Source organism: Oxyura jamaicensis, chromosome Z (genome assembly GCF_011077185.1).
Source record: "Oxyura jamaicensis isolate SHBP4307 breed ruddy duck chromosome Z, BPBGC_Ojam_1.0, whole genome shotgun sequence".
In the NCBI taxonomy this organism is placed as follows: Eukaryota; Metazoa; Chordata; class Aves; order Anseriformes; family Anatidae; genus Oxyura; species Oxyura jamaicensis.
Window position 1 is genome coordinate 73,662,907 of NC_048926.1, and position 25,259 is coordinate 73,688,165.

Sequence of the window (25,259 nt, forward strand, 5' to 3'; positions counted from 1 at the left end):
ACTTTTTTTGACTGGAGTGGTTTGACAAGTCTGACACTAAACTCTAAATTATTTTGATCAACTGTAACATGAGAGCAGCTGTCCTGAATCAGACAAAAACTCCTGTATCCCATTTCTGACAGGGCTGTGAAGTGGATGGTGTTAACATGTGCACTACAGAAGGACAAGCATATGAAAACTTCCAAAGTACCTCTTCATCCTCAAAGCCATTTCTGGTCCAGGGGCTTCCTGAACAAGATGAAACTCAGTTTATGTGGCATCCTTCACTGTATCCCTTTATTATGGCAGTGACCAGACTCCCCTGGAGCCCCCAGCATCTTCCAGCAACCACAGCACCCTGAGATGGGGATTTCCACTGCAGACCGATGCCTTGGCTTTGAACCTGCCCTCTCCAGCTTCACTGATGCCCCTTTCTATCTTACAGCATGAACAGTATATGTCCACTCATGGTCTCCATGCCACTCATGGTTTTACAGATCTCCACTTCACCCTCCAGACAACTCTTCCTCTTCTAACCAGATGGAATCTTTGCTTACTAACTATATATTTTATTTTTTTTTTTAGGAATAGGAAAGTGGCACTGGCTAAATTTAGCCCTGTACAGAAATTGCTTTCTTTCCAAAAACAGGCCTATCATAAAGGGCAGTACATTTATATTTTCCATGTTCCAGTTTTGGCATCACATGTGAACCCCTGAATACAAATCTCATTTTTCATTAAGTAGATTTCAAGATGTGAGTCAGCTTGCCCTTTGACCTATGTTCCTTTCCCACCATTTGGGTCTGTGATTAAAAAATAAAATAAAAAATAAAATACTTTCACTTTCTCATTTTCCTAGCACTTTTGATGAAGGGAAAGACATCTTCTTTTAGAATCTTCTTTTATTTATGGACATCACTCTACCATTTTGGAAAGGTAACTCTCCAAGTGAAGCATTTATATTGTTACAAAAGCAGAACACCTCAGAAAGATATACATATTTTCTGCTAAACCTATGATATTCACAGTAAAACTGGATTCTGTGCCTATTTTCTCCAATTCTTTTAAACCTAGTTTTTACATTTGTTTTCACTTTCTGGGAAAAACAAAACAAAACAAACAAACAAACAAAAAGCACCTTGGTGTCCACAGAATAGCTCCTCCTAACCTACAGTTTTCAGTAGCATCCTCAAAATGTGTAGGAACTGTACAACATCCAATCCTCTTGTTCTCTTGGGATTCAGGTGTCTCCCTCAACCCCAGATCACTCCTAGACATCTCTCTCATCTTTCAAGATTCACTTTGGTTTTCAGGTAGTTTTTGACAAAACTGAAGCTTCTTCTGTGAAACATAAGGGACTGGAGGTCATGGACAGCTGTAATGATAGTGGGAAACTTTTGAAAGAGCCTTGTTTACCACAGCAGAGTGAAATGTGGCTTTGGTGCTCATTGGTGTAGGTAAAGCTAATCAACCCCCATCACAGAATATCAGTCACAGAGAGAGGCTCTCACAGAATGAGAGAAGGGTTGAGGCTGGCAGGGACCTCTGGGTCCATCTGGTCTATACCCTGCTCAAGAAGGGCCACCCAGAGCAGGCTGCCCAGGCCCATATCCTGATGGTTTTGAGCATCTCCAAGGAGAGACAGTCCAGAGACTCTGGGCAACCTGTGCCAGTGCTCCATTACCTGCACTGTAAAGAACACCTGGTGTTCAGAGGGAACCTTCTGTGTCCCAGATCAGGTCATTTGCTGGAGGGGATTAGCATCAATAGCTAACTGAAGCAACGGTGGGATATTCATTGCGTTGTCAGAGCGGACATGCATTGAAACAGAGCTGTGTGGAGTGAACCTATTCATTTCAGGTGATCACTATTTTCTTGGTGATAGGAGCCTTAGTAAATCGATAGGCTTGCTTGGGAAATATATACATATATATATATGTATATTCAAGTAGATGCATAGAATAAGGAGGAACATTTACCTTACAGGCTTCAACATAGAAAAGTACCATACTTTGTTTAAGCACGTGCTTTACATCCTCGTGTTTTCAATAAAGTCCTGAATGAGAACTTGTTTCATCTACTGATTACCTAAAATCCTTGATGCTCATTTTTGTGGGATTTTTGTCAACCTGTCCAGTCTTTTACCACATCTTTTCAGAACATGCCTGTATAAATCAGGAATGTGTGTACACACAGCCTTCAGTGACCGGGAGAAACCCAGACTGGATGTGACTGAGTCACCTGAAGATGAAAAGTCACAAGAGCTAATTACCTGTGTTGCAATTCATGCAATCTTCAGAAGAAAAAAAATTCTCTTTTTCTGTCATGGTGCAAAATGAGAGGGTGGAGGTGTGCGGTCAGGCTGACTGAGAGCCAGTAAAATGGAAATGTGAGCAATATTCCAATTTAAGTCCATGGAAGCCCACTAGTTAGTAAGTAGTTCAAATATTTTAGTGCCTGCTGTGTTGATGCCTACAGGGAAAATACTCTAAGTGCTTTCCCTTTCTCACAAAGAAAAGAATTTTCCATCTATGTTTTATAAGGCTGTCTTGTCACATCCATTATAAGGCATGACACAGCCAGTCAGAGAAAGTACAGTGGTGATTTTTGTTGTGTATTTGAGCAGGAGGGCTCTTGTGAATGGTAGAAAACACACACACACATATATATGCCTATCAACAAACACAGAGAAATGTAGGTCAATTAATTGTGAAGATGCAGGTGCCTTATGCTGGCCTATGGTGCATCTGATGCACACTGTTAATGCCTGCATACAACAGATCCAAGCATTATGTCAATCTGCTCAGCTTAGCACAAGCAAGAGAGAATTATCCTTATTATGAGAATATTAGGCCATTAATGGGAACAGCTTTTATAACCATTTTATTCAGGTCCATGGCTGACCAAGTATTCTGGGAAATAGCAGAGAACAGACTCTTTAAGTTTTTTTGCTCCGCAAAGTACACTGTTGATACTGCATGCTCAAAAAAAAAAAAAAAAAAAAAAAAAAAGAGCCCTGAAGAATGCTGTCCTGTTGTTTTTTTAACCCCAGAGCCATGCAGTATCCTGCTCCATTCAAAAACACAGAAGGGAGATAGGATAGGATTGGAGGAGGAGCGATAGGAGGAATGTTCCACAGGCTACTATCAATTTTATATAAAGAGTGATTTTTAAAGGTGCATGCATAAATTTTGTATGCCTGTGTGTGCTCAGTGCAAATTGTCTTCTGCACACACAGAACAGCATGTCATTTTCAGATGAAGACAGACTCCATTTGTGACGTTTTAGTTATCCAAAAAGCCAATTTTCCTTTTCCAAAACAACTTTATCAGAATATTTTTGTTCAGTGGTAATATTCTTGTGTGTAGATCTGGATACACACAATCAGCATGAAGGAACACGCGGTGTGTTGCAAAACTTCTTGACATATGCAGCATTTGACGTTTTTGCCTCTCCAGGGTTCGTTAATCCAGCCCTCCCCTTACCTGTTCTCATGTCTCACTTTTCAATAGGTCCAGGCAGTTATCTGACTCCATTTTGAGTGAACCTGGTATAAAAATAAATAAATAAATAAATAAATAAATAAATAAAGTTGGTTTATCTTCTCTGCAGATGTTGTACTTTTAGTCAAAATGCCCCAGTTTGAGGTCCAATATAAATACAAATCATTTATGCTTAAAGACCATCTTCCTTTATGCCCCCTGAGAATGAGACACAAAGGTTTGAAATCCCTAGAAAGTGGAGAATTCCCAGTAGAATACCCAGAAATGGAACAGAGAATGACTTTGAGGACTAAAGGAATCCCCAGATGTCTTCCAGTCCAACCTTACAGCTGCTGAAATATATAAATAACAAAAACATGCTTCCAACAGGTAAAAGACGAAAATGGTTGTTCCAGTAAAGCCTACAGCTGGTGTGGTTTCGGCATGGCCCGCCTGTGTTTACTACTTGGTATTTATGTCTTGGTTGGAAAGTTTAACATGAGAAAACACCCGTGGGAAGGGAAACCTGGAATGGGCTGGGGATGGGTGAGGACCAATGCTCCCCACCGGACACAGAAAACCTGGGCAAGGCAAAGGGTTGGTGCTCCGTAACAGGGAGGGGTGGAGGATGAGAAGAGCAGATAGTTCCCCTCCTGAAACCTCTGGGACAGCCTGCTGCTGAGCATGGGTTAGTGGAGATGTTTGTGAAGGTGACCTTGAGAATCACCAGCTGCTGGCACACCATATGGCCAGCCTGGGAGCCAGCATGGTCCAGCAGCTCCTCTGCAGTTGTGCTTTGAATCCCAAAAAAAGCAAGCAGGCTATCTGCCCCATATACACCTCTGATCAGCCCTGTGCAATCCAACCAAAACACATCCTTCCCACGAGCCCAGGGAGAGCCTCAGCACCTGCCCCAAGTGGACATCTCCACCTGTAGCCCACCTCCCTCCATGGGTGATGCCCCAGCTGACCTCATGTGGAGTTACCATCATGTGGTGGTCCCTATTCCTGCCCCGGGATCTGGCACAAGAAAGAGCATCTGTGTCCCTTTAACTTCCCTCCGAGCCACGATGCCTGTGTTCTCCCCTCCTCTGGGACTGTGCACGCTGTTGCTGCTCTGGCTGCCGGCAGCCAACACAGAGAATTTCTCCTGCCGGTGAGCGACCGGCTGGTCCAGGGCTGGCACCCTCCCAGCGAGCAGAGAACAGGTGAAACAGGACTGGTGACATCTGCACAGATGTGCGTGGCTGCCTGTACACTCCTGTGAATCCGCCACCCTTAAATCCTCCATTTCTCTGATGATTCTCTCTCTCTCTCTCTCTGAAATTATTTTTCCAAGGAGAAAAGGAAAAGGCAGACAGAAATAGAAGGCAAGAGACAACAGCTTGAGGACCAGATACTTCAGCTGCAGCATTTCAAGGTAAGGGACCAACGCTAGAAAGGATGGATTGACTAAATTTGTCCATTATTAGATATGCAGATCACACGCCTGAAAGCTGGGGAGAGCCCACCCCGACATGCAGCATCTCTCGCTGCCAGAGCCTGTCTCCCGCAGTGCTTGTGTCCTGCCTGCTCGTCACTCCCTGTGCTTCGTGCACTGGACCACGCTGTAGGGACAGGGTCATGAGGGTGTGGGCACTGCGCTGCTAACATGGAGTGGTGTTATTTATTATACATAACAATAAGACACTGGTCTCTGTGGGTTGGGCGTGCACTGCATGGGTTTGGTGAGCACTCTTCTGCCTGCAAAGCTGCGCTAAATTGTGCTAGTGCCTGTTGTTAGGTTTTGTATGTGTGTGTGTACTTTGCAGAGGGGGGTCGGTGTGCACGCCTGTGTGTGCAGAGCTTTAATTGTAGAATGATGTTGTTAGGCATATGTGCCAGAACAAAATGGGCAGGATGCACAGGCAGGGAGGGTGCTGATGCATATGTGTGTGCCTACACGGAGAGGAACCTCTTTATCAGGGTGCCGAGCAGCCCCCACTCCTGCTGGACTCCATGACAGCTGCAGAGAGCACCAAATGAGACGTATCCTGGTTATTTCTATCATTTACCCTTCCTGCCAGTAGCAGTTTGTCTTTACATTTTGTGCAGCAAGAAGGAGAACAGAAATGTACACATGATCTTTTTTTAACCAGTGTGCATTTGTGGGTCAAATCTTATGAGATTATTGGTTCGTTAGGGGAGCCTGAGGAATACAGTAATTAAAATATCTCAGAAAAATGATCAGGACTGGACAGTTTTTCCTTGCAGTGAGCTGGGCTGTGATTTTATATATATATATATATATTTATACGTAAGTTGCTTGTGCCATAGTATGTGTGCAGTACACCTGCATGGGGAGGTGCCATGCCAAATGTCTCCTTTGCCCATGCCTGCATTGGAAGATCAGGCTTCCAGTTACTCCCACAGGCAGGATCCTTCTCCTGCCTCTCCAAAACCCTGCCATCATGTTCCATAAGCTATACCCAATTTTCTGGTAAACACAATGCAGTTAAGCCAAAGTAATTGATTGCTGCCCATGTATATGCTCCTGCACAAGCAATTCCACCACAGATCTACAGATGTCACACATTGTCTCTGGTGCTATCAGTCAATAACACAGTACCATTTCTGTGGGGCAACAGGAGTTGCCCTCTCATTCAGGTTGCCATGGACCACAGGCAAGGGACGGTATCTTCTGACAACCACAGGCTGATGCACCAGGGCAGTACGATGCCTTTCCAGTGCCTCCAAGACGCTTGATTTCTTTTTGTTGCAAAGCTGGGTGCTTCCTTTATCATGTTAACTGTTTCCAAGCTAACTGAATTATGCTTTTTCATGAAATTCTTTAAGCTGAGCCCTCTGGGAAGCCAGTTCTGGCAATTGCTCTGTTTCATCTGATTTCTTGTGATATAGCTGCTGCTAAACTGTATTTTACCATCCTCCTCAGGGAAAAGCCAGCTCCACGGAGTGGTGGAGCAGGGTCAGGCCCTGGGTTGGTGTAACCTGTAACTGGCTCCATCCCTGCTATGCTGGTTACTGCCAGCCCAGGCTCAGTGTCACTGCACAGATTTTTTGAGTGGTACACATGAAAATTAACTATTTTCCTTTATTAGTTAGCTCACAGCCTGGAGCAAGAACAATAATTACACAGGAAGCAAAGGGTAGATCAGGGCACTGACATACACAATGGCAGCTTCTTCAGTTAAAAGCATGGCCGGACATAAGGACTGTAATCCTGGGTGTGAGGATGAGCATCAGGATATAGCAGGAGCTCCTCCACCACTCCATTCAGTGTCATCAGTTATCACCAGAGAAAAAGCCCAAATTAAGTGCATACATCTTCCTTCAGAATAGCTAGCTAACGTGTGGTTTGTTTCCTGAATTGTGTCGATTGCAACCAATTCAGTGCAACAAATAAATCCAGGTCAAAAAGACCAGGCTTACCTAGGATGCCCTTGCATTTAATTAAAATGCTGTGAAGTTGTTAATGTCAGTGTAAAACATAAGGACTTTGCATCAGCGTTCATTAAAATCAACTGTGGAGAAGCCTTTGAAAATAATATCTGGGTTAATCCTGTGTCTGCAGTATCTGGGTTGATCCTGCAAGTGTAACAGCTTGAGTTGACCCAAAGACATTTGTGCCAGAATGCAATGGATTTAGTTCATTTTTCTGTGCTGCCAGGGCAATTTTCTCTTAAAATGCACTGTGTAAAATAGTATGTTTGGTTACCTAATAAAGGTTCTAAAAACTACAGGGGTTCTGCTAATTTCAGACAATTTTATTTACATAGGAAAACTATCTAATAAAAATAATTTATTACAAACGTTTTTGTTGGATTACCTACAGTGTTCAAGTTGCTGATGCCAATTAGTCCCCTGGTAAGACTGATGACTTACTTTTCTACCAGTTCATTCGTTTTCTCTTTGTTACGTACTTGGCTGAAAATAAGTGATCTGTGGCTGCCCTCTTGTCTTAGGCAGAACAGCACAGCCAGCACTACCTTGAACATGGATTAGGCATGTGGCAACATATTTTGCAAAGACTCTTGAGAATTAGACCAATGGAGGACAAAAACATGACTCAAGTATTCATTGTTTGTATGAGCTTCTTGTTTAATAAAGTGTGAAAGCCTCGACTAGGAGAGAGCCTCGACTAGGAGAGAGCCTGGTGCAGTGTAAACTCCTAAGACTGAATTCCCTCTTTGCTGACACTGAAAGCTATTTATCCTCTTGACTGAATTTCTAGAAAGTAGGTATTTTGGTAGGCACAGAGTATCCAAATGGTGGTCCAGGGCCTTCTGGGTGCTCCTTTGAATACAGGAGGTGTATTTGTCTAGTTTACAATCAAATACCTTGTTGAAAAAGTCCTTGGTGATGGCAAAGGCATAAAGGTAATTTGAAGCCCTGATTTTTTTGACACAGAAGAAGTGCCAATTTGCACTTAATAAGAGGATATTTACAAAATCCCTCCTTTCCTCTCATCTACTTTAATTTTTAATGCTAAAATAATCTTCTGTCATGTGACACCGTTTTTTTGTTTTGTTTTGTTTTGTTTTGGTTGTTGTTGTTTTTAACAGTAGGTAGACTTTAAACTTCATGCTTCAGCAACTCATTAGCCTTGTCCTTACAAGCACACCTTGCCAGGTCTGTGGGAACTGGAGGTGCTAGCAGCTTCTTGCACTGCTGTTCTTAATCAGAAAATTGGACAAAATTCACCGTGTGCAAACACAGTATCTATCAGTATGATGTGGTCTCTTGAGGAAGAGAACAGTTTATTTTAGTTGAATGGTTACACTGGAGAATATGATCTGTGAGCAACAGCTGCTTGTAAGAGCTTGTTTTGCTAGGCAGAACTGGAGAGGGCCACTTCTGATGGAGGTGTTCACTACTCCAAATAAACATCAGGGTAGAACTGGCTTCCTCCATAGTTATTTGTCACAATTTCTGTAACCGTCTACTGTAGCTCTGTTTGGTGGTGGCTGGTAATAAAATTAACAGCACAAAACCTCCTAATTGAATGAAAAAATGACTTTGCTGCTACTTTACTATTACAATAAATCCATCTACTGCAATTACTTTATTTCTGGAGTGTTTTAAATGTGAGAGACCTTTTTCTGTTAACAGCTATTTCTTAAAGACTGCAGTTCATGAACACTTAATCTATAACATAATTATACCTTTATTTTGAAAGAAAAGAACGCCTTTTATGTTATAGATATTATGCTAAGATATGGTTTTAGCTGAAACTATATTATCTAAAAATACATCTTAATTTGATTCTTCCAAAATTGCATTGTTATCCTCATTTTATTCTAGCCCCAAAATAAATGCTGTCAGAGAATATAAATAGAGGTATCTAACCATATATATATATATGCATATATATATATACACACACACAAATGCAACAGTGTGGAAAAACAGAGATAACTTTTACAAATGAGGGAATCTTGTTGTTATGTTATGATTAGTCCCTTTATGAATTTCAAGTGAATTAACCTTTAAACTGAATAGTAGCTCAGCCGAACACACACACACAGACAAAACAGATATTTGATGATGCCATGGACAGTCTCTGTTCTCTACAGGGACAGTGCAGTAGCCCCCAGGCTCTCTTCTTATTAATAGTCAAACACTCTTTATGGTATATGATATCTGCTATGGTAGTTCCAGGCTGTCCATCTGTTTTAACATGTTGGAGCCCACTACACCTCTACAAGGCTGGAATTTCCTGCCATCTCCATTTTCCATCTGTGATTCTGGAGCATGGAGAGACTGAGAGCTAATTCCGAGAGAAATTTCCATTTCCAGAGCACAGGGGACCCTTGTTCAGCCCCTCCTGTGCATTAGCATCTTTGGACTGGCTACATCCTACATCCCTGGAGAGCTGGCCTCCCACCAGGCCTCAAGCTGGGAAGAGAGAGGCTGTGCCTCTGTGCTAGTCTCTTCTATAATGCGGAAGAGAAATTCAGAATTATCAGGCAAAAATGGGAAGGGGAATAGGACTGTGTAGTCTAAGGAGCTGGGGATTTTGCTATTTCTGAATTGGTCACAGGGTATGAAGCTGAAGGATATCCTTACAGGAAAGTAGTGTTTGGAAAGGAGGGATTTCAAAAATCCTTATGTGTTTTCTTTCCAGTAGTCACAGAGAGAAAGAAAATATCCCCAGATTAAATCTTTTAGCCATAATGCAATATTTTCTCCAGACCAACTACACAAGTTGACTACCCCAAAGGGGTGAAAGCTTTAGTCCTTTAACTCACTTTTCTTACCTGCTTGCATGCCTTTGCCACATAGCTGGAAATACGGTAATTAAGCTGCTTTAATAACTCTAATAACACATTATTTAGGAAAAATGAATGGTAGTGTGAGGTGAACTTCAAAGTGGAGAAGAGTTATTCTGGATGACCACATAAGTGTTCCCCTAAGGGCAGAATCTCCTTGAAACCCAGTGAACTGGCACTCAGTTTTCCACCAAGAACAGTGCCCTCAGAGCAGGTCGCGGCCACGCCAGTAGTTTTTGTTTCAGACAGACTGTGTCAAAGTAGCTCGAGGATGTTTACATCTTCCTTCAGTGCCAGCTCTTCCTAATGGACTGATACATGCTCAAGAATGAATTCATATAAGCCAAATTTGGCTTTTCAAAACAATGACCACAAGAACCCTTAAATCAAAAAAAAAAAAAAAAAAGAAAGGAAACCCTGAAAAATAGCTTTTCTTTTTGACTGATGTGTGTATGTGGGAAGGAGTGATAAACTGGAGCTGAGGACAAACTGAATGCAGAGAGGAAACTATTCTTTCAGAAGATAATAGTAAAAGCAACTATGGTCATGTAGTAATGATGATAACTTGCAAAGGCTGTTAGGGAGAAGAGGGTTGCCAATTTTCAAAACCTCAGATTACAAACTATTGCAAAAGAAATAAATTTGATTTGTTTTTTTTGTTTGCTTTTATGTTTGTTGTTTATGTTATTATCTCTCAAATCTGTGCTTTGGTTCTTTTGAAAACATTGAATGAGTACTCACAGGGAAAGACAAAGCATACCTAAGCTTCTGGCTCCAGGAGGTAACAGCATGATTAAACTCTTTTCATGTGTGTGTTTGTAAAAGAGGCTCCTATTTAATTTCCATGCAACCACATCAGGTCAAGTGTCCAGATACTCCTGCTAGCTTAAAGCTATTTCTTACTCCGCCTCCAAAACTCCATGGGAAAAAGATAAAATCTCATGGAATTGTACAGTAATTTATGTGTGAGAGGACCCCACAAGTCTCCTCGTGCCCTCACCACCAGGACCAGGTTGCTCCGGTCCCATTGCATTTGGACTCTTGACCAGGATGGAGATCTTGTGGCCTCCCTGGGCAACTTGTTTCCAGGCCAGGACACCATCCTAGGGACCGCGTATGCTCTCATTGTGGCATCCTTTCAGCAAGCTGTGTCCCTGTGCTGTGCCAACATGTGCCCATGGGGACAGCTCAGTCCCCTCATCCTTCCTCTCCTCCACAGCAGCCACTGGCAGATGCTCGCTGTTGGTTCTCCTTACGGTGGTTAATCCCTCCACAAGTGAAACGATGAATAATTGCGCAGAGTATCACTATCAAAATGCCATGAAGAGCTCTGAAACCTGACGTAGACTTCCCAAAGATAATTAAAAATAAACCACAGCTGTCTAGCTTAGGTATTGTGGCTGTTTTCACCTGTTACTTCAAGCAGAACTTCCTGGTAATCCAGACATAAAAAATATATGTAGAAAAGAACCTCTGTTTGAGTTACCCTTTACCTTATTGCTGATTTTATCTCACTGTCATCTCAACTCTTTAATGAATATTAAAAACTCTTCCTTGTATCCATCCATACCTATGATCCCTTTCATTGAGACTAATCCATACAGACTAATAACTGATAGGATAGACACAAGTTTTTCTCCTTCACTTATACAGTCTTGACAGTGTCTCTTGTTGTGTGTTTCCCTTCAGCTGAAGGAGCTTGGGTTTTATTTCTTCTTCTTCATCTTTGTATGGAAACAACTGTCTGCTTGGTTTACACAGTTAAATAAAATATGGGACTTGAGCAATTTAAAAGCAAAGCACACAAAATATTTACACTGGTGATCCTGCTAATGGATGGGAAGCTTACACTTGGGACGTAAAACAATTGGCTTTTTTTCTTCCCAAAGTGTTCCTAATTGGACATCTATCTGTACAGCTGCAACTTCTGCTCCTGAGAGTTTTTAAACAGACAGAGCATGTGATCTCCATGAAGGAGCTCCAGCAAGCGTCCCTCGGGCAGCCAGCTGCTGATGCGCCTTCCTGGTGCATCTGCAAGCCTGGCTGCAGGCAGGGGAACACTGATCAAGACCCCCTTGCCCTCCCTGGGGCACCAGATAGACTCCATCCCATCCCATCCCATCCCATCCCATCCCATCTCGTCCCATCCCATCCCACATGAGCACAAACAACACAGGCCATGCTATGTTTTCCTCACCCACTCCTGCCATTATATCTCACTGCTCAAAGTGCTCCCACCTGCAGTATTGCTGTGCTGAGCATGTGCTTTGAGAAAAAGAAAGCAATAAATACTCAGGGGGGCTGAAGGGCTGTCAGATGTGCCACCTATGGCAAACAAACAAGGGGTGAAGAATGCCCCCGCAGTGTTTTTCGGCTGCAGTGATTCCAGGTTGTGCTTATGACGGCCATGGTGATCATGTTTTTTTTATTCCTCCCCTTGCCCCCTCCCTCCTCCCCCCCAGCCCTACCTGCTCCTGCTGCTCCACGTGTGACTTTTCTGCAGGTCACTGTGCCTCCCTCCAAGGCAAAAGCAGGGGCTGAGCTGTGGCCACACAACAGTGTGGCACCTCCTGTGTGCACATTGACTGACTGCTGGAAAACATCTGTGACTGTTGGTCTGAACATGTGCTTCTCAGAAACAGTTTTAAGACATCACTTCCTCAAAATATTTCTTAGAATTCTTTTTTTGTTTAATAAAATCTTGACACTCTATTTAATCTGCTTAATGGACACACTCTTCAGTCTTGCACTGGCTAAGCTCCACCAGCTAACACATTTTTTCATGGAATTATATCTACCCTAGCTGTGATACTGTGGCTGAGGTCAAGACTACAAGCAAGCTGACAAGTTTTTCAGCATGACTTCATTCCCTAATATGAGCAGTGATTGTATCTTATCTGTGTATCATGCAGACATGCTCTTTAGACTATAACAAGTATCTCAGATGATGGAAAAGGCAAAAGAAAGTTTAGCTGCTAAGCAGAATGCTGTCTCCCAGATCATCCCAGTGAGCTGGGAATCGCTGCCTGCTCTGTTCCAAGGCCAGTCATGCTGTGCAGGGACACAACTAGCTCACAGCAGTGTGCCAAGGACCACAACTTATCTCTGTATCACAAGATGAAACTACCAGAAAGTGAAAAGCTACAGCATCACTCAGGAATACATTTTGAGAAGCTGCTCTTTATTTTTTCAAGATGGATCTGACTGTCACATTAGCTTATGCCCACACCCCTTCTCTAAATTTCTATATTTAATTATGGATGGTTAAGGACTTACACCACAACCATGCAAACAACTATTTGCTCAATTTTTCAGAAAGCAAAGGATGTCCTGCTAGCAGAGGAGAGTCTGCCTTGGTGCAAGTCCCAGAAGCTGCTCTGCCCATGCTGGCAACTGCACTGTGCACTGGCAGGTTGGATCCAGCCCTCTGGGGTGGCTGCACAGTGTCCTGATGAGTAATGTTTGGGGCAAATAACTCATTATCACATTGGCAGATGAAGGAGGAGGTTTGTTACAATGTCTTTCACAAAGGCGCAAACACACAGATATAAGAATATGAGGAACCAGCCGCCTGCATCCATATTTTGTCCAGGGTAGAAATACATTATGCATCTCAGGAAAAAAAATCTCTTCATTCCCAGCACTAGATTGTTAATGCCCAGTAATTTTCAAGCCTCAAAACCCAAAGATTTTTGCAAAACTTCAATTTGGCAAATATTTCAGTAATACTGCCTTTCATGTAGCACTACTGATTTCAGCACAAGTACTCCAGGGATCATTATTGCCCATTTTCCACATCACAGAAGTGCATCAGTACCCTGAATCATCTATGTCCAACAGCATTTCTCAAAATCAGGCACATTATACTGGAGCAGGCTGTCTTTGGTCAACTTTTGACCTTTGTTTCTTCTTGAGATTATCATCTTCCTTGAAAATCTACTGAGCAGCCTGAGGAGCACTCCACTTTAGCGAGCACTGCTCTTAAGAGGTAGTAGCTCCAATTGTAAATATGTAAATGAAAAAATAAAAAATAAATAAAATAAGAAATAATAAAAAAAAAAAACTCAAATGTAGCTGTACTTCAAGAACTGGCTTTATATTATCATAAAGAATGAAATAGCAAGCCTGGTAAATTCCTCTGGGCCTCAGGTAAAGACATGGCCTCTGTGTAGGACTAGAAATGTATTTTTCTACATGATCTATGTTTAAGGAAGGAGGTCCAAATCTGCAAAACTGATGGGCTGAATTAATCACCAGCAGGGATAGTTCAGAGGTGGTATTTAACGGTCTCTTAGAGGGCATAATGCTGTATGAAAGTGATGCTAAAGAGATTTACCATTTATAATAAAATGTCCTCCGGTATTTAAATATATGATGCAACACTAAAGCAAAATGCAGCACTGAAAGTAAAAATTTTCTTTTCAATACTGCAATTCTGCTACGTGCATTCAAGGGGTTACGTCTTATTTCCTTGCCAGTGCTTAATGTAAACAACTTAAAGCCCTTGGTTTTTACTGTCCTGAACTATGAAACTGGAACTAATATCACGAAGGGGAACTGTGCATTACATTTATGACTGTCACTGTGTCTACTGCATTTGAACATTTGGCGTGACTTCTTCCTGTCCTGTCCAACATCTGTTCACTTATTTCTGTCCTCACCATGACCTGTTCACAGAATTGTGACCTGTTTGTTTTTCCTTTTAGCAGGGTTAAGAAAAGTTACTCTGCTGTCCTACAGTTAAGCAAAATAAATAAATAAGCTGAGAGGTGTCTCTGCAATCTCACTAGTGTGCAGAGAAGTCAAATCACCTGAGAGATACGGTGACCTAGTGCATTGCAAGCCCAGTGCCCTTTCCACTTCAGTAACAGAGAGACTTTTTAATGACATGATCTAATTTCTGCTGAAGGATTTAGCCTGAAGAAATTGTACTCTCCCCATAAATGCAGGAATAGTTATGTCAAACTGTACATAGTGTAGCTGCTTGTTGCACTGGTGAAATGTTGCCTTCTAATAGCACAGAATTTCCACATTTTGGTTATGGAGCAGGCTGTAGAAATGCTTGTATTTTTACAATAATATATCTGCTCACTCTTGCAGTCCTCTGGTTACTTCTGCGTTTTCTAGTCATACAGCGCAACATTGGCATGTAGAGAAGCTCCAAGATGCAGTAGAAAATTAAGGCTCTTTCATGTTTTGAAGGATGAGGAATGCTGAAATACTAGCATGGGGCCAATTTAATTACAGACTGCTGAGTAAAGCAAATGTATAAGATTGTTAACCTGGAGTAAGTCATATAGCAAGCTGATCTGGAACTCCATTCCCATGATAGTATTCTCCATTAAGTAGATTTGAGGAACTCCTCTACTTCCTGGGGTAATATTTGGCAAGACTTTTTCAAGGAGCATAACACAAATTTTAAAGCTGTGGAGGACAGCTGGCAGTGAGCTTTCATTTCCAAGCCATGTTTGGTTCTGTCCTGCATCTGGCTAGCCTTCCTTGATCCTGAGCTGGCTGCCTCATTGGGCTGCCTTGGGCCCAGGAGCTGAAGCGAAGCATCCAGCACAGCTTTACCACCACCTCCCTCTTCCACCCTACATGCCCTTGGTCTCTTCACATGTGCCAATGACTTCCTTCCAGTTTTATGATGAAAATGCCTTGGGAAAGGTTTGCCTGAAGCAAGTGACAGATTATTCCACTCTTATCTACTGCCCCAACACCATGCCAGGAGTCTGGTGGGGGAGAAATGTCCCACAGTCAGCAGGATGGCTGTGTGTGGTCCCCTGACATGTGCTTGTCTCCTTGTCTATTCTGTTTGCAATGGGTGTATAAATACAAGTAACCTCAACAGCTTGGCAAATAGATGCTCTGAATTTCAATAAGTGCTTCTCACAAACGTTTCCATTTTTCAGAGTCTTCTTGTCTGGATTCCTTGGCATAGTATTTAATGATTGCCTTCATTTTCATCTTGAAAAGGAAAGCCAAAAACATCAAAGCTACCAGTTTTCCTGTTTTAGATAAAATATGCTGACATTTCACCCAAGAGGGAGGATTTTTAGTAGATCATAGCATTCTTGCCTCTAAATAAGTCTTTAAAAAATCCCATTGATGCTTTCCAGTTTCAAATTCATGCTATTAATAGACCAAAAAAGAGGCTTCTGGAAAAAAGAAATCATGTGATTTTGTAGCTCAAATGTTTCACATAAACAAAGGCCAAAACAAAATCTGTAAAAAATATCTTACTTGTTGTACAGTGGTTGCACTGAAGGGACTGGCCTCTCGCTGTCTGAACATCATCAAAGAGATTCTGTAATAGCACATTGAAAAAAGCCTGGATTTTATCTATCCTCCTGTAGCAAGCAAGGAGTGACTGCTAACTGAATGTCTTCAGAGCTGTCCAAGTAGCACTTTGCCAAGGCCCTTTCTGGGACTTCTGGAGACATATTTGAAACAGGTTTAAAACAGAGAAGGCTGCCTTCATTTTCAGTTTGATCTTTAGATACTACTTTTTTTTGTTCGTTTGTTTGTTTTTTTCCAACAAAGCGTCATTCAGGATTTCAGATCTGAGCCCACAGCTGAGTGTAATGTATGCAGCAACACAGTTCTGCATGCAGCTGGCTGCATTTCATTTTAAAGAAAAGACAGAATTTTTCTAAAGAATCACCAGCCTTCATAGTGCTGTGAACTGGCTGTAGCCCAATGGGTACCCGATGAGTTGTAATGCTGAGACCTCCTAAATGCCAAAGTCTGGCACAGGTTGTTAGATGCTTAGCACCCGGGAGATGTGAAGTCAGGACCTGTAAATCCCTCTTCAGCTGGCTTCTGTTGTTTATCTGTATGTGTGATCACCTGGAGATCCTCTGCCGAGGGAGCATTACAGTAGTGCTAATGGGTCTGGGTGATCTGGTAAAGCTCCTCCAGGCAGTAATCAGCTGGATTCAACAGAAGAGCAAAAGTCACACCAACAAATCTTACTACCAGCCCACAGAAGGCATAAGGAAGCACTAGTAGGTGACAGTGGCAGCAGAAGAACTGCAGAAGCTGCGGTTGGAGATAGCCATCCTTAATGTTTTGTGAGCACCATAGGGGTAGCCACAAGCAAAACTGAATTCAAATGTCCTGAGCTGGATGAAGCACAGCACATTTCTAGCATCCCCAGGTGCCACTGTTGAACATGACTGCATGGTACACAAGCACAACACCCTTTCCATCATGCAGAAATCCTCATGCATACAGAAACCATTGAAAACCCACCTAACCATCCTGAAAGCTGGAGTCATTTATCAAGTCTAATTCACTTGTGTGTTTTGCATTGCTCTGTGTCTGCTGCCTTATTAAAATCTATTTGGCTGAAGTCATATAGGCCACACAGTGACAAGAATAGCTTGTGCATAGATACTATGCCTATATATATGCTGAAAAACTAACAAGTAAGCCCTGTCTCTCATGTCAAAAAGCTTTCTATTTTGGGATGAGTTTGAAGGCTGCTTATGGTGGTGAGTGTTTCTTCATGGTACATAGTTTGCACAGATCAGATTCTATTCCAGCTATGAGCACCTCATTGAGAAGACTGATAGTGCACTTTTGGGCAGCCTCTGAAATGTGATTTCTCCAAACTGATGATTTCCATATTAGGCTCCTCTTTGCTGGAGAGGATGCATGGCCTCACAGATGGCTCCCTGAGCCAGCATTTCCAATCAGCCTGGGAATTCCAAATCAAGGCTCCCCTCTCCAGCAAGAGCAAGGGGCTGGATTTGTCAGTCCCCTGGCTGACCAATTTTTCCACAACAATGCTCTGGGACTAAGCCCAGCATGGCTTTGGGCAGCTGATCATCTCCCTTTCAGTGGGTGTGCTCCAGGAGGTCATGTCCTGTCAGCATCCCCCAGGGAGGGTTCGGCCAAGGCACGCAGTCTAATGAGCTGCTGAAAGGATTGCCTGCAACCAGAGCATCTCCATGGGTAAGCTGCCCAGGGTGAGCTGCAGCTGGACTAGACAGTGGCTGGGTACAGCTGTTGACATGTTTTTGGTGTTGAAAACATAGCAGAACTTCCCAGAAATCTTTTCCTGGTTCTAAGTCATTGCTCTTTGCTGTAACAGTGTTGCACCCTTGTATACCCATAGTTTCTGGAAGACTTTTGTTTGTTTGTTTTAATTGGCATCCGGGCTAAGAGATAATGTGCAAGCTTGTTGAATGTATGGGTACATGTTTGTGTGTGTCTATGCATGCTGGTAAATATATAGAGACACTGCCACTGCATACATCAAAAAGAACATCTCTGATTAATTTAATAGTAGAGTGATTTTATCTTTCATTAAGTGCATTACATTTAGAGCACACTGCTTTTGAAGCTCTAAGAAGGTTATGAGTTTATTCCTTCCAGCACATGCCTTATCATTTGCAAGAGATCCAGACTTTTGTTCAAAGACTTTACTCCTTGCTGAACTTGCTCGTTTGGGTGGTTTGAACTCTTGTTTCTATTAAAAACTAAATAACTTCAGTTTTAGTCACCTATTGTAAATATAGTCTATCCTGTAAAACTGATACTCCTAAATATGGATAGACTGTCCAAAACTCACTGTCCAAAGCAGTGATCAGTAATTCAATGGGGCTGATCTAAAATTCAGATACAAATGTAGGTCATTCTCAGTCTTAAGAGATTTTGGTTCTCTCTGTTGTTAAGCTATTTCCTTTTCCTCACAGTCAAAAGCTCTTCGGGAAAAATGGCTGCTGCAGGGAATTCCTGCTGGCTCTGCAGAAGAGGAAGAAGCCAGAAGGAGGCAGTCAGAAGAGGATGAGCTGAAGGTTAAAAAGCTGGAAGAAAATATACACAGGTAGGGACAGTTTCCTTTTGCTTTGCATAAGAATAGTCACTCCAAAAAAAGCCAGAAGCCTTCCTAACCCTTGGTACCATCCCCTTCTCTAGCTGCAGCTAATATCAGATGCTTAAGGGAGGATATAAGGGACAGGCAGATAGACCCCAAAATTTACATGCCCCAGGTTTTTCCCCTAGACCTCCATGATTTGCAAGGTAGATTCTTAGTGGTGTCTATGTGCTGAACAGACTTGGACAGATTTTTCACATGAGGGAGATAAAAAGGGGGATGAGTTCCCCTTTCAGATGCACTTGTATGATTCAGTCAACACTTCAGAGATTCTCCATTGCTTTACACCTCCTACAGCCAAAAAGAGTTCAAAGAGTGGTGGCACTCTTTTGCACTCACTTTTCTCTGGTGCAAATGACTTTTCAAAGTGCAACAGCAGATGCCACCAGCAGATCAAATACCTACAGCTTTCAGAAGCAAGATTTTGGCATTACAATCACTTCCTTTTATCAGTTTCCCATTGCACACTAAGTTGATGTTTGTACACTTTTATGTTGTTTATTTCCTTTGTTTTGATCCAAGCAATGTACTCCAAAGCTCCTAAGAAAAATGGTTTTATTCCTCACAAAACAAATTTCAGATCTGTTCCTTCTGCCAGTTAGGCTATATGATTTTAGAGGTGTTTTTTTTCAGCTAGCAGAAAATTAGCAGAAAGTTGGTCAAATTTGGTTCCACATCTTCTAAAAATGTGCAAGCTGAAATAGCAAATGAGAAAATAAAGCAAATAGGACCGGTAGTCCAAGACTAGCCTAGCATCTGGTGAATTTTATTTGCTTATGCCAGTTGTTTTTTTTTTTTTTGGTGTAGGGTTTTGTTTGTTTGTCTGTTTGTTTGTTTGTGAAATCTCTTGGAGAAATCACTGAGATTTCTTCAGGGACATACACAAGCAGTCCCACCCTGAGTCTGGATGACTCTAAACAGCTCCTATGTGGAAGTAATAGATCTGCATGAATGTGAGAATTGCCTCATACTACTGGTCTCTGTCCTGTTATTACTATTAATTAAAACTAATATGACTATGTGTATTGTTCATCTGTGGTAGCGTAAGGCAAGATAGATTTAATTTCATACACTACCTGATGTTTTACTCCATGAATTACTGCAGTAAATAGAAAGAACACATGGACTAACACTCAGAAATAAGTACTGTAATACATATTTCATCCGGTGTTGAATGCATCAAGGTGCTAAGTGCTCTGACCCCATCCAGCAAAACACTTCAGGATGTGCTCAGTTTCAGCTATGAAATTACCACCACTAATGGCAATGAAACCTTTGTCCTTATGAGCTTTGCTTCGTTAATTAGAAGGTTAGGATGAAAGTCTGTGTAAAACGTTTGTCACTGTGGTTTTTTTTCTTTTTTTCTTTCTTTTTTTTCTTTTATTTTTCTTTATCTGCAAACATGAGGAAAATTATTAAACATTGGAAATAACGGAGCTCTCTTCAGCTGTGGCCACAAATGGCAGGTCAGCTGATTGACACAGAATTGAAAAGACATTTTTGTTTGACAGCCTTGCTGGCATGCTGAACTTCTCTGACATCTTTCTGAGGAAACTCCAAAGATAGTAAAAAAGTATTTTGATTTTGATGAGGCAGCACTACACCTGGACTTTAAAGATAAAAGAGTTGAGTTTGAGGTCATTAGTTAATTTCAGTTGGCATCCATGACAACATGACCCTTACAAACAGAGGCCACCAAGATAGTCTGAGAAGGTAAAAGGCAGTAGGAGGAGTAAGAGGAAGAGAGAAGATTTCAAGTTCATTATCTGGAGGGGTGAAGCAGAATGAACTCATCCTGAAAGCATTTGTTTTCCTTCTGCACACCAAACTTTCCCTCCCTGTCCCTAGAAGGGAATTGAAGGGGAGGACTGCAGGGAGATGGTTCTTATGTTCACATTGCAGAGGCAAGGTGGTCCTCTGGAAGTATATATTAAACAAAGGCATGGGCCACAGTGAAACAATCCAAACCCTCTCAGTGAGGCCAACAGAGGACAGACTGAGCTGGTTACCCTGGAGGATAGGAAACTACTATAAGACCAGCCATAAAGTTAAGGCTGCCAGGGCACTATATGACCAATGTGCTACGGATCATGAACATTTAAAGTCACACTGCATCATCTGAGCAAGCAGAGAGATTGTCTTTGAAAAAGTCTTGTGGCATGTGCTGGTTTGTCCCTTCTGGAAAACATGCAAGGTTTTTGCACTTGCTGTGAGAGTAAGGTAGGACCTTTCTTGATAAGGCCAGCATCCATCCTCTGCTGGCCGCCAGCACCTACACTCTGCTTTAACAGGTGGGAGCATGCTGCTGCATCCCATCCTAACCTCAGAGAACACCATTTCTTCTGCTTGCACCGAGGTGCTCAAAAGCTCCCCTTCTCATACCTCTAAGTTTGCTACATGATCATCCGTAGCAGAAAAATTTGCCTTTATTTCCAGGCCACTCATAAACAGTAGGTCTGGCAAGCTGAGTGAACTGCAATAGTTAGAGCAGAAAACTGAAGGAGATAGTGGCTGAGACCAGACTAACATTCGTAAATGAGGATGTGGGCTCCTGTGGGACTGTTGTCCAGAAGTAACAAACATTTCTTCCTTTGGGCAACTGTTTATTTAGACTTTCATGTTATCATGCTATAACAAAGCATATACTTCAGTTTGTAGTCTGCTAGGATATGCACATATGAGTAAACCTACATGAGTAAGTATGACTTAATGAGCTCCCTCATCTGCAAAAGTGTTTGGAAGAAGAATGCCTACATTATTCATGCCAAGTGACTGAAAAAAAAAATACCAGCATCATAAAAGAGAAATAAAGCAGAACAGACCACAGTAAAGAATGCAAAACAAATAATGAAAAGGTATCATGCAATTATGTTGATAATTCCCAACAAAAGTACACAGAAGTACAAGATGAACATACAAATTCAAATAATAGGGAGTGAAAGATTAAGACAAAATGCAGTAATAGGATCCATCTAGCAGTGGATAACAGACAATGATCATTTCATAGTTCAGATTAGTTTAATATCTTTAGAGATTTCAAAGCATATAAACACTAGAAAAAGTCTTTACTTCCAAAGTGGAAATAGAAAAATAAGCAAATCTGAAGCAAGTTTAGTCCTAGACCCCTGGCATTCATGTTTGTCCAGCTTGAGTCGTCAGAATAAGACTTATGCTGCCCTAATTGAAAATGCTGATATTCTGTCTTGCTTTTTTTTTTTTTTTGAATAATAATAATAATAATAATAGAGCCAGGAAAACTGGGCTCTTACAACACTGATTTAGTCCTAAATAGGCTGAAAATCTACCAGTAGAGATAAGGATGAAAAAGTATTTATGCTTGAAGCCTAGCTTTAATATTGGTGGAACACAGAACACAGAACATAGAACACAGAACTATAGAACACAGAATAGAGTGAGACATGGACTTAGAAGATCTCTTGCATTAAGTCACAGGGAATCTTTAAAACTAATTTAGTTTTCCATGCTCTCATACAGATTCTGGGTCAGCATTAGAGGAAGGCAACCTTCCCTGTGCTTCTTTCCCATTGTTGCATAGCGAGAAAGTGATCTCCTGTTTTCTTCCGTTGCCTTAGATTTTGATTAAATATTAGCAAAGGAGTCACAAATGACTGAAAAACACTTCCCTTCCCTTGAACCCACTCCCTGAATTACAGACATAAAACCTGTTGTTTGGGATAACATTGACACTGATGCCCAGTGAACCTTCACAGACATGTTCCCGATGGTGTGTTGTAGGTGAAATAAGCACTGGAATGTGTTGCATGCCTCCCATGGTTATTTTTACCACATGACAGTCTGTTATTTTGCAGCAGTGAATGGAAAGTTGGCATTCGACATCTGGGTATTAGCAGGCAGCATTCATAGAGCAGAGCAGCCCACCCACAGCCTGCTGTTTCCTCACAGCATTTGAAAGGCTCCCAAAACTATTTTGTTTTACTAGATTACATTGTAGTAGTACATGCCAGTGGCCTGTGTTTACTACAAAAGGTGAAGAGTTTTCATTGCTCTGAAGCTTTCAGATAGCATGCCAACATGAAATACTCTGTGACAACATATCACCTCACTTGATGACAGACACCAGCATGAGGTGCCAAAAATGGACACATTGAGCTCTTGGAGAAAAGAAACTCACAGGGCAAAATCCTCAGTAAACTGGCATATCCCTTTAGAAATCACTTGTGCTTCTGTTTCCAAAGGCCTACAGGGTGCCTGTCAGCTCCATGGAGGACAGAATTCTCCCAGCAGAGCAGCCTGCTGGACACGTGAAGCAGGAGGACAGCATAGAGCAGTAGGTGCTAAGAGGACCCTCAGACTCAACACACAGGAGAAACCTGTGGTGTTTTGGCACTATGGCAGCTCTTAAGGTTGAAGCAGAGCAGGCTAAGGCGTGCGTGTGTGTCTTGCCCTTTACTCAGAGCCACTCATCTGTCAGCACATACAGCTCCCAACATTTGCAAGAAACTTTTGGGGTGCTGGAGTGTTTCACCCATGCCCATACTGGTGGTGAGCTGTAGTTTTCACCTCCAGGAGAAGACTTTGCTTCAGTGCTTCTGTGTGGAAGAAAAGCCCTGGTGCTGATGACAGCAGGGGCAGATATGTGTTTTGGACCATTGGTACCAAACCTTTCCTTGGGACAAAAGTGTATTTGCTGTTTGCTCGTGCCTTGCTGATGTGGGTGGGTGGTGCGTACATGCAGAAATTCCCTCCTGCCCAGCATCTCATGTCCCAGTGCCGCCATGCTATTTGCTTCTATACTTAGAAAAGTCTGGGATGTTTCAAAGGTCTCTTGAACTGAACAATGCCTGTGGGAGAGACCATGGGACAAGTAGAGCCTCCAGCCAATAAAAGCACTTAACCTGGTGGATCAACACAGAGGCTCCCTGTCAGCTCACACATGGGAGATGAGCACTGCAGGAGGAAGAGAAATGACAGTAATCTATTGACAATAAGTTGCTCTGGCTACTGAAGTCTCTCCGTTATTTTATTGTGTTCGTTTTTTTTCCTGATAACCAGCTACCAGACAGAGGTCCAAATCAAGGTAGATGCAGATCCAAATGGGACTGAAGCTTCTCCAAAGCTGGCAGGATTATTGTCTCATTACATTAGTGAGCTGGAATCTCCCAGATAAATGCTCAAGGCTGAGCTAGGTCGTGAGAAGAAAATGCTCACCAAGCTGATCTGAGATGTAGAGAACAATATTTTTTTAATGCACTATCTTATTAACAGACTATGAGGGCATCACAGATCAGAAGTGTTAGCTGGGGTCTACGCTAACATCTTTTCTTATTGCAGTGTCCAGCACATATAGGCACAGGGCTCAGCTGAGCTAATCACAGCTGCTGCACCTTTACCAATTTCTCTCCTGGTATCCACTTCTTCATTTCTTTCTGATGTCAGGGTTTTATTTCCTGCTTCTTTTTCCCAGGATAAAAGCTAAGCATGTCTCAGGCTGGGAACTCTGACTATAATTCTGTCTTTCTTGCAACTGGGACTGATAGTCTTTGCATGACAGAGAGAGCATGTGTCAGACAGACACATGATGTGAGTGAACACCTTCAAAAGAGGGATCATCTGATGTCAGAACCAGCTACTTAGACCTCCCATGGAGCACAAGTTGCAAACCAGGACATGAGGTGGCATTGCCATAATGCTCCTGTTATAAAGTTCTCGTCAATTTCCCTGCAGTCAGCCTCTAGAGAGATACGAAGAGTTGCCATAACTGTGTGCTAGTTCAGACAGCCACTTGTCTTCCAAGTGCATGGCCCACAAAAGCATGAGTGTTTTTCAACTTCTGCATTAATAGCAGCTGGAGAAAAAGATCAGGTGTAGAGGGGACATTGTTTATTCAGCATTTTAGGGTTTTACCTTAAGTGCCAGATGCAGCTTGTAGACGGACTGGTCTGCCTCTGCATACTGCCTGTTTGAACAGTTGTGCTGGAGAGCTCTCCAAGAGCAAAATAACAAAAATGTCTCATCTTCCTATAGCAGTCTCTACAGATTCTGCTCTCCTTATGAGGGAAGATCAAACTTTCAGCACAGCAGCAGCTGTTTGCCCCCAGAACCTTTCTCTGGTTCTCCACTAAGACTGATCAATATCAGAGTTCATCTGCTGAAGTTGCATGGATTTCAGTTTAAGCAGCCCCTAGGGACTGTGGTTTCCAAAACATCACATCCTTCCCCTCCCACAGAGCTTTTGCTGGGTGCTTTTCACATGTGATACATTTCTTAGGAAAACAGAGAACAAAACAAAAGCAGGCTAAAAGCCGCAACAACAGGAAGTCTCAGTTTTCCAAAGTAACCCACTCTGTGGCGTGATTAGAGAAATCCTTTGGAGTCACAGGATGATCTCAGAAGAGAAATGGATTAAGAGTTGCAGGGTGGCAATGGGTTTGAGGTTTTTACATATGGTATAATATATTCAGATGTGGCAAGAAAGAAGAAAGAAAGAAAGAAAGAAAGAAAGAAAGAAAGAAAGAAAGAAAGAAAGAAAGAAAGAAAGAAAGAAAGAAAAAGAAAGAAAGAAAGAAAGAAAGAAAGAAAGAAAGAAAGAAAGAAAGAAAGAAAGAAAGAAAGAAAGAAAAGAAAGAAAGAAAGAAAGAAAGAAAGAAAGAAAGAAAGAAAGAA

General features: G+C 42.0%; 1 protein-coding gene across 1 annotated transcript in view; it reads left to right on the forward strand.

Moving 5' to 3' along the window:
• Positions 1 to 4,587: 4,587 nt before the first annotated feature.
• Positions 4,588 to 25,259, forward strand: part of PALM2AKAP2 (PALM2 and AKAP2 fusion) — a 209,446-nt gene continuing 188,774 nt past the window's right edge. Inside the window, exons 1-3 of the mRNA XM_035309274.1 lie at positions 4,588 to 4,660; positions 4,799 to 4,881; positions 18,433 to 18,563. The gene's annotated coding sequence lies outside the window, so the exon portion shown is untranslated. The remainder of the gene's footprint in view (positions 4,661 to 4,798; positions 4,882 to 18,432; positions 18,564 to 25,259) is intronic.